This window comes from Sinohyriopsis cumingii, chromosome 6 (genome assembly GCF_028554795.1).
Source record: "Sinohyriopsis cumingii isolate HCF-2022 chromosome 6, ASM2855479v2, whole genome shotgun sequence".
NCBI lineage: Eukaryota > Metazoa > Mollusca > Bivalvia > Unionida > Unionidae > Sinohyriopsis > Sinohyriopsis cumingii.
The window spans coordinates 79,715,284-79,725,586 of NC_142966.1; the positions used below are offsets into that span (position 1 = coordinate 79,715,284).

General features: G+C 36.0%; 1 long non-coding RNA gene across 1 annotated transcript; it reads left to right on the plus strand.

Moving 5' to 3' along the window:
• Positions 1–2,814: 2,814 nt before the first annotated feature.
• LOC149797299 (uncharacterized) lies at positions 2,815–4,416 on the plus strand. The gene is made up of 2 exons (XR_016421511.1): positions 2,815–3,264; positions 4,056–4,416. It is a non-coding gene; the product is annotated as an uncharacterized LOC149797299 (long non-coding RNA).
• Positions 4,417–10,303: the final 5,887 nt, after the last annotated feature.

A 10,303-nucleotide genomic window follows, 5' to 3' on the forward strand; every position in this document is an offset into this window, starting at 1 on the left:
AAAAGGAAAAAAAAAAAAAAAAAAAATACTCCTAACCGTCTCGTTGTCTCTTAAACAACATCTGGCTGAACTTTTAAATCAAGCTTCCACAGCTATTTCTACTAACATACTCAGCCAAATCCAGGCAATGTTGGCAGACGACACTGAAGAATTTGAAACTTCCACGCTGGCAGCGGTCCTGGAAGTATCATCATCCAGCGGCGATGAAGCTGATGAACCTGCACCACCTAAACAGAGTGGAAAAAAGGAAGGCTCTGTCTACCGGAATATGGGACTGGGAAAGGCAATTGATGATATCAAAAAAGTGGGCCACTTCGTCAATGCCACAAGACCGGGTGTCCTAATGTGACGTCATCGCTGCCGACCAATCGTAGCGGGAGTCACATACTGCTTGGTTTGACACCTGGGGCATTTCAATCCAACTAAGAAACACGAGTGTGTGGTGTGACTATTCCCACTCATGTCTATTAGCCTTTCAGTCAGGTTGTTAAGGACTAGTTAGTCCTACACCTGAGTGGCTAAATTAAAAAGTACTCTTTGAGTACATAAAAGCCTGGGGGATGAGGCTCCTTTTCCTTCCCCCAGGAGTAATTAAAAATCACGCAGTGCGTGAATAAAAAAGTGGTACATGTTCAAAAGAACGAAAACCACTATAATCCAACTAACGAACGAACGAACGATTGAATAAGGAAGGAAGATTTCAAGGTAGCCTGAACAATGTGAAGAGTCTTGGAGTAGCAAAAGATCTAATAGGGGGAATGATTGAGGAAGAAGTAGAAAGAATCAGAGGATTCATTGACCCACCTTACGTGAGAGTAGGTACTTTAAAGGAAGCCTTGGATCATGTCATAGAAGTCAGGAGCTTCGTAGAAAATAGCTTTTATTGGACTGACTGGTGGTACGTAAAGTGGGGTTTTAACCAGTTGATAAAAGCAGAAGAACTAATTAGAGAGGTAATGAAAGTAGAAGTGATGAAGATAAAGGAAAAATGGAACAAAGAGAGAAAGGAAGAAGAGAATAAGAAGAAGAAATTAGAGTTTGAAAGATTGAATAACAACTGGATGAAGATCCAACAGAAATTCAGAGATATGGGTCACCCTGACTGGATAACAGAAACTGAAAAGAGGAAGAAGAAAGGAATAATGGAAAAAGTGAGGACTTGGTGGAAGAAGTGGAGAAGTTAGAAGAAGAAACCCAAAGGCCCTTTTCAGGGCCACCCACATCTCTCGAAAAGAGATAGACTTTCAATTGCTTACCCTTTCTTTAAAAAAAAAAATAGAGACCCTCCCTGTTTCAATTTTCCCCTGTTCCATTTCCATAGACCCATCAGGTCGGGACCCTATTAAAATAGGGTCCCGACCTTGTTCCATTTCCCCTTGAGGCTCAACAGGCCCAAGATTTTTTTCCATGTTAAATTTCCCTTGAGGCTAAAGTAGCCCAAGATTTTTTTCCATGTTAAATTCCCCTTGAGGCTAAACAAGCCCAAAATTTTTTCCCATGTTAAATTCACCTTGAGTCTAAACAAGCCCCAAATTTTTTCCCATGTTAAATTTCCCTTGAGGCTAAAGTGGCCCAGGTGTTTTCGTAATGTTAAATTTCCCATTGAGGCTAAAGTGGCCCAGGGGTGTTTTTAACGCTAATTCCCACTGAGTCTAAAATGGCCCCATTCACTACTTACAAATGCTCTAAGAAACATTGCATGAGTACAGTGGTGTTTTGTTTTTTGCATCTGCGAATGTTGAACATGAAATTTCCCAAATTTCATGGCTACCGAACGAAATATGTGGCACTTGTCGCGTTCAGAAAATCCAGTCATAAATCACACGAGGGTTATGATATCGTTAGCCAGGCATGCAGCGACAACACATAACCACGTGTTTCGGGAGGTACCTTGGTTGCAATTAATGCTGTATCATCTGTGAGTTCTTGTTTATTTTTATTGTAAGGAAACGCCCACGTGTGCGTGAAAATATTTCTACAAACTGCAGCTGAAAACCTGCAGATATGCCCACTTGCTTGTGCTAGTGGACTGCGCCAACAACTTCACATAACCACGCTCGAGTTCAAACCCCTACTTGGAGTCCGTAATAGGTTTGCTCGCCTGCCCTGCTCCTAGCTTTGTGTTGCCCACGTGCCGAGATTATCTAATGCTAAGAGATTCTCCTCAGTTTTCTTTAAATATAAAGGAATTATTAGCAATCTCATCCTGAATTTTGTGAAATTATTTATTAACCAAATAATAGTCAGACTTCATAATATCGTCATAAACTTTATGATGTTATGAACACCGGGGATAACCGCTGATCCTGAGGATGTGACGATTACGCGCTGAATATGCCCATATTACACAAATGATCATCAGCGATAAAGTTTCCTTTTGCTCCTTCGGGCTTTATACCTGGGTTTTATTGAATTACTGACTATTTAAATCTCACAAATCATACCACTTCATTAAATATAGTTTAGTAGACATAAACAATAGACATCTGAAATATATATCTAACGAAATCATTATCCCGGTTTTATTATCATTTTAGTGTCATTATTATTATTATTATTATTATTATTATTATTAATTTACGATGATTGCAAAAGTATTCCTTGCAACTTACTTATCTTGTTCTCGAAGGAGTGTATTTGGTAGTCTTTTAGCTGGATAAAATCCAGAAACTTCGTTCTTTGATGCATGCGCGCACACTCTTCCTATTTTGATATAAGGTATTGAACTCAAGACTACTTAAATACAAAGCATGTGCATGACTACTCTTCAATCCAATCCCTGGAGATTAATAATAATAATAATGTGATGTTTTACCCCAACCCCTTGTATTATACATGTATTTATAAGTCTGTAAGTGGAGCCAGGTAAGCTTTGTTTTTCCAAGTGCCTAAGTTGGCTAATCCTCTTACGTAACCCAGTCTTTGTTTGAGCTCTTGAGTGGAAATCTGGCGGGAATCTTTGTACATGGGAACACGTGACGTAGACAACTTCAAAGAGCCGGAAGCCGACAATGGTAGGCTGGACAGTACATGGGGACACACAGACTGACATTTTTATGATTGACAGTTCGATCAAATGACCAGAGTCCGTCGCCATCCAATCGGGATGCGTTGTAGGTGGGACTTGATTCGAGAAACTGGCATAAGACTGGTACAAGCCTGAAATTCGTCAGTTGGTGTTTAAGAGTCGCAGTGACACACACTCCGTTAGCCATTCGTAAAAATTGGCGGAATTTAGGAAATTCATGAAATAGCTTCGATCAGGTAAGTTTGATGTTACGTTGATTCTGCTTGATACGACTGCTGTTAATTGAAGAGAATTTGTCGTATGTATACATTTTACTTGTATTGAAGTATGAATAGTTAATTATGACCTTAATATTTTGCATTTTTTTCATGACTTTAGCTAGTACTTTTGTTTACGATTGATTACGATGTTGATTCGTTGCCTCATTATTCATAATGTTACCATGTACACCTGATTTGTGAGGCGAAAATGTTCTCTTCTTTCGCTAGTAATATGTGTGCATATTATTTCGTGGATTATTACGTTTACGCCCTTTTGAAAGGACGATTTGTATTTGTGAAGAATTGTATTGCTCGCTAGCCGCTATAAGAATTAATATTGTAATTCTTTGCGTAGTTATATTTTGGTAGACAAGAAATTTGTTTACGTAATGATAGATTTTGCCATTGAGCAACGGATTGCCGTTTATCACCATTTGAATGTGAATACTGTGGATTTGGTACGCTCGTGTAGGAAATATATATAAATATATAGATAGTCATATTACTAATCGTAGTAATATTTTAGTACAATCATATTTGAAATATTTTGTATGTATATACTGATAGGGCTCAGTATGTAGATATTTGAATCCTTTGTGTGATTGTGTTATGGCGCCATTTTTGTAAGCGGCGGAAGTGTATGGGAATTTCGATGTGTGCGCATGCGCGACCCAAATGTCCCGCCTTAAACTGATGGTTCAGTTCAGTGACGTAGTGTGAGGGAAGATTTTTATAACCCTATGCTAATGCATTATACCTTTCAACAGGAAGCTTTCGGGGGACGAAAGAATTTCAGAGAATTTCGGGGGACGAGAGAAGTTCAGAGAATTTCGGGTGACGGTGAGAGATACCGAGTGAATTTCGGGTGACCTCAAGGGATATCGTCAAGGGTTCCGGATACTAGAAGAGGAACCGGAAGTCAAGATAACGGCAAGGAACAAGGATTATAGAAGAGGAAGCGGAAGTGGAGATCACGAAAGGAGAGATTAGATGAGTAGCACTCAAGAAGGGAAAAATCTCCTCACACTGTGAACTCAAATGATGATCAAAGGGATCATTGGGTGAAAGAGAGACATTGATTACTTTAAATTCTTTTAAATTTCATTTATTAAATTGTTATTGTTTAAATTTCATCTTTGTATTTCTTTTAATTTAACTGTCGGCATTGCTGACTGGGGGCTCGTAGCCATAAATATATTTAGTCAATAAATAATATAGTGTCCAGAATTAACCTTCTGAATAAGGACCAGGGGAACTTCTCATAATTCGTTAAAGTCTATAAGAAGAACCCCACCCCTAGACAACCACCACACCCCCACAAATAATAATAATAATAATAGTAGTAGTAGTATTTCTGATATTAAAAACAATAATGTATCTTGTCTAAACGAAAATATTACAATGCACGATTTGCGCATGACCATATCAACATTCCTATCAACTTTGTCGATTTCCTTTCCATCAGTGAACATATTATGTGAAACGTATTCGTGGTGACAAATAAAATGGCCTAATTCAATACGTTTAATATATTTTTCCATTTTGAACTGTCTCGTTAAACATGAAATTAATCGCAATTTACTTGGTGTAGGAAAGGTCATATTAATTCTGTAGTGGATGCCCGTGGACATTCACTATTTCCTCAGATGCTGTTTCGTGCATATTTTGATGTCCACTCATAAAATATATATTAGCTTTCTATAAAACAATATATAGCATTATCCTGAAATATGTTTTCCCGCTGTACCATGAACTGCTGATGTTGTTGTTTAGATTTTTTTTTTCATTTTGAAGAAGCGGCAATTCTCTGGATTTAATGAGTGAGAGAAATAAAAAGTCCAGAAATCATTTGACTATATTCCCAGCGTAGCTAATGTAACGTGTTAGCTAGTTTATGTTCGGAGATTTTACAATATAGTTCACGTTAGCAACAAAGCTTCCAAGAAACTATGAAAATAATTCCCAAAGGTCTGATATATCTTTCAATAGTTCAAACAGTCATTTATTGGTGTATATTAAGAAAATAGTGATGAAATAAGGATTGAGTTAAATTATTGCATACTCAATTCACATTCTCTAGAAGTAATTGTAAAGCCCGCAAGTTATTAATCCAATAATTGGGGTCTTTTTTTTTTTTTTTTACATTTTTTTAAACCTTCTCAAGCAGCTAGTTTGTTTTTCATAACTGATATAGTGTTTCCAAGCACGCCTACATCAGAGTTTGATATTCCTAGTTTTGAAGTTATGTGTATTTTATTTGTTTTTGTTTGTTCCCTTGTTTTCATCTTATTTTGTTTTTATATCGGAGTGGCTAATCTTGCGCTAGAAACAACACAAGAATACTCTTAATAACAACATATATTTAGGGCAAAATTGATTTGACTTTTTTTTTTTTAAAAAGCTCCTTCATATATAATTTAAACTAGTGTTCAGTTCGGGCTCTGCAGTGCAGTATGGTATTTAGTTAGATCAAACCACCATCTAACATAGATGAAGGGAGTGAAAGGCAATGTCTTCTGAATGATGAGTACTACTCTTTTGATGCTACGCTGGCTAATAATTTCCGCTTTTTAATAATAATAATAATAATAATAATAGTAATAATAATACATTAATAATAATAATAATAATGATAATAATAATAAATAATAATAATAATAAATTAATAATAATAATAATAATAATAATAATAATAAAAGATGAAGAAGTAGAAGAACAAGAACAAAAAGAATAAAAAGGAGAGAAAATACTTTTGATTATAAAAGTTATTTATTTTAATGGTTTTGTTGCAGTTTTAATGGTACTTGAAAGGGATTAATCGCTTACATCATGCTTAGGAAATGGGAGATAAGTGTCTTTCCTAAGAACACCTAGAAGCCGTCGATTCAGACTGATCTGGTCTGGGATCGAACCTTCTGTCCTTGGGAATCCAACGCTCTACCAACTGAACAACAGCAGCTTCCTATAAAGGTGAATACAAGAGCAATTACTTCAGGGTGTCGTGCAATTGTTCCTATAAAGGTGAATGCAAGAGTAATTACTTGAGGATGTCGTGCAATTATTCCTAAAAGAGTAATTACGTCATGATGTCGTGCAATTATTCTTATAATGTGAAGGAAAAAGTAATTACTTAAGGGTGTCATACAATCAGATTTGTTGTTGTTGTTATTGTTGTAGGGTTTAACGCAATTTTTCAGCACAAGATAGGCAATACACGGCGGCCAGTATCAATGGTGGAGAAAGAACCAGGGAAAACCCCGGATAGAACCACCGACCCACGAGAAGCTACTGGCAAGCTTCATCACATATCCACATTGGCCGAACCTGAGACTCGAACCAGCGCAGACATGCAATCGTGGAAAGAGACACTGTGTCGTAATGGCGATAATGTACAAGGCACGCACGGGAGAAGTAATGAAGGTAAAAACAGGTACTACTAACGACATGTGAGAAACGTACAACATGATGTACATGTCACCATTGGTATTAACACACACAAACACATAAACATGGCTCTATTTTTGTGAGTGGCGTCAGCGGTATTCGGACAATTGTAAACAGAAACTGAGCGGCGTATATAATACTTAGCATTTGATTGTTTCACGTGCCTGAACATTATTGCCAGTTTATCGATTAATTGTTGCCATAACTAACAGAAACATAAGGTGGCAAGTGTAGCTCACAAAGTCTAAAAAATGAAGTTTAATGTTCTGTTATGTTATGAGACAACCCATCATGTGTGAAATTAAATAACATTCGGATGATATTACTGTAGTGCATTTCTTCAAACACACACACACACACACACACACACACACACGTGTATTCATATACTTATGAGGACTTTGACATATGACTACATTTCGAAGACCATAACAATGACTGAAAGTATGTTTAAAATTTGAAAGTAAGCTTAACTGTAAACCAGGCAATATCTGTATCACTTCATTTTTGCCACATACATCTTTAAACATTATGAGGACTACTCTTAATTTACCATTATTTTGATGACGTCATTCTGTGGACTAATTACATGCAATAAAAGTCTACCATCAACCTGAGAACCTGAATTTTTTTTATCGCACCTGTCCTGCAAAAACATGAGAAGATATTTATTTAAAAGCTTAGGAACTAATTTATCTGCAGCTAAAACTATATACAGACAGATGCACAAGCTTAAATGTTCAAATCTTATTAAATATATAGTTTGTTATTTTGCCAAAAACAAAACCTCAGGCACTGTTTTGCAACTCTGAAGCCTCTTTTATTGACACAATAAAAAATTAACATCTAGTTGGTAAATGTGAAATAGCATTATAGCGAAAATATGCATCAAGTCTAGATAGTGCAAAATAAAAACATACTAATATAAAACATAACTAAATTGTCAATTCATCTATTAAAATAACAAATATGATTTCTAAAAATGTAGGTTGACACCAAAGCAACACAAATGTCACAAGTCAGTTTGCCTAATGCAAATTCACTGGAAATGAAGTTGCCTTTGAGAAATCTGCGCTTGACTCATTAGATTACAATATATCACAACAACAGTTTAAATATTAGGCACAATAAAAGGGGAAGTTAAGGAAATTGCGTTCCATTCGTTTGACAGTTAATTTTTATTTTGTTTATGCCATAAAATCATATGCCCATAATTAAAGTTAGCAAAAAGATGTGAGTAAATAATAAATGAAGATAAATATGTACGCGAGAAGGAAAGGAAGGGTTAGAATGCATATATATATATATATATATATATATATATATATATATATATATATATATATATATATATCTATATATATATATGCATGTGTATATACATAGATAAATATATTATGGTTTTCATCAGCTCAGTTCGTAAATATCTTTCACAGATACCACTAAAACACTTATGTGTTCATTAGTACTTTCAAGACTGGACTATTGTAACTCAATTCCGTCTGGTTCATCTCAATATCTACTCCAGAAACTTCAAAGCACAGCTGCTCGGATCATACTTAGAGTACCACGATCAGAGCACACCTCCCCGCTGCTCTGTACCCTACACTGGCTATCCATTCGATCCAGAATCAAACACAAAATTTGTTCTCTGTGCTACATTTCACTGTCGGACTCTAGTCCAACATACCTATCTGACCTCACTCATGTGTACACACCAGCAAGATACTTACGTTCCTCTTCTGACAAACGTATACTCATTATTCCAAGTATGAAAACAAAGTCATATGGACAGCGTTCTATTGCGTACCAGGGCCAAGCAACGTGGAATGAATTGCCCACTGAACTTAGACACAAAGGCACGGTGATCACATTCAAGAGGGCTCTCAAAACTCACTTATATCGACAGCAAGAACAAACTTATAGACCTAATAATGTTTCCTACCTGAAATATTCTCAGCATGTTTTTTATTTTTAAAAAAAATGTTTGTCTAATTTCATGTTGTTTGTTTTTGTAATAATATTATTATGTTTCTTATCTTATAGGTGTTGTCTAAAGTTGTACAGCGCTTAGAGCTTCTGAAGATTAGGTGCTATACAAAGTCCTCATTATTATTATTATTATTATTATTATTATTATTATTATTATTATTATTAGTATTAGTATTTTGAAATATTTAGAATTAAGAGAGTATAGATAGAAGGAGGGGTAGGTAAAATACATTGAATTGAAACATTAAATATTAGTAGTAAGGTGGGACGGTCTAGGGACTAGGGGAGTTCCATGTTAAAAAGGTAATATCCACTCTGGGGACTACGTAAATTTAACATGGGAAGCAATATCCACTCTGGGGACTATATAAATTTAACATGGGAAAAGAAAGGTATCCACTCTGGGGACAAGGGAATTTAACATGGGAGAAAGGAAATATCCATTCTAGGGACAAAGGCATTTGAACAATGGGAGAAAAAAAATATCCATTCTAGGGACAAAGGCAATTGAAACATGGGATTTTTAAAAATTAAAAAAATAAAAAAAGATAAAAAAGGGGTAGGCAATGGAAAGTCAATCTCTTTTCGAGAAATGTGGGTGGCCCTGAAAAGGGCCTTTGGGTTTCTTCTGCTTCTAATTTCTTCTATTTCTCCACCAACTTCTTATTTTCTCTCCAACACTCTTTCTCTTCTTTTCTTTCTTTTCTTCCTTTTTATCTCTTCTTTCTTCTTCTCCTCCTCTTCTTTCTTCCTCTTCTCATTTTCTTCTTCTTTTTCAATTTTTTCATTCCATGCTCTTATCCTTATCCTTTCCTCTTCATCCTCCTTCTCCTCCTTTATTTCTTTCATCACAGCACTTATCATTTCCTTTACTTTTCTTAAGTTGTTAATCTCCATCTTCACTCGATGGGGGCTATAAGAATAGTGATCCTCGTTTAACCTCACTAACATTTGCTCCATCATACCCAAATTGTCCAGGACGTCTTGCAATGTTTTCATTTTATTAAGCTGCTTCGAAGCCATCTTCTTTTTTATTCTTTGTAGAATGGTTTGATCGACGAATACTGTGGGTTCTTATAGTGAAAGCGCGGACGTGATGGAAAACATCCCCCTAAAACAAAATTGATATTACCTAGATCATCACTTAAAACGCGCGGACGTGAAGGAAAACATCCCCCTACTTTTCTCATTTCATATAATATACTATCCACATAACTGAAGCAGCAATTAACAAACCCCTAATCTACTATCCACACACGCAAAGCATTATAATTAAACCCAATAATCTACTAACCACACAAACTTACTTGAGCTCTTACAAACACACACATAAAAAACACACACTCACACAGATAAAAAGAGTCAGTGTTTATATTCACACTACTCTACATACACACACTTTGGCAAATTGATTACTATTTCTTTTCTAAAGGTTTGGGTAGCCCTGAAAAGGGCTGTTTGTTTTTGAACTCCAGGACACCTGGTTAATGCTGGCACCTTCCTGGCCTGGCACCACACACACATCTTCTTCCCCAGTCTCTTTTCACTTTTTTGGGGGAAAGAGCAGAGGCGGGATAAG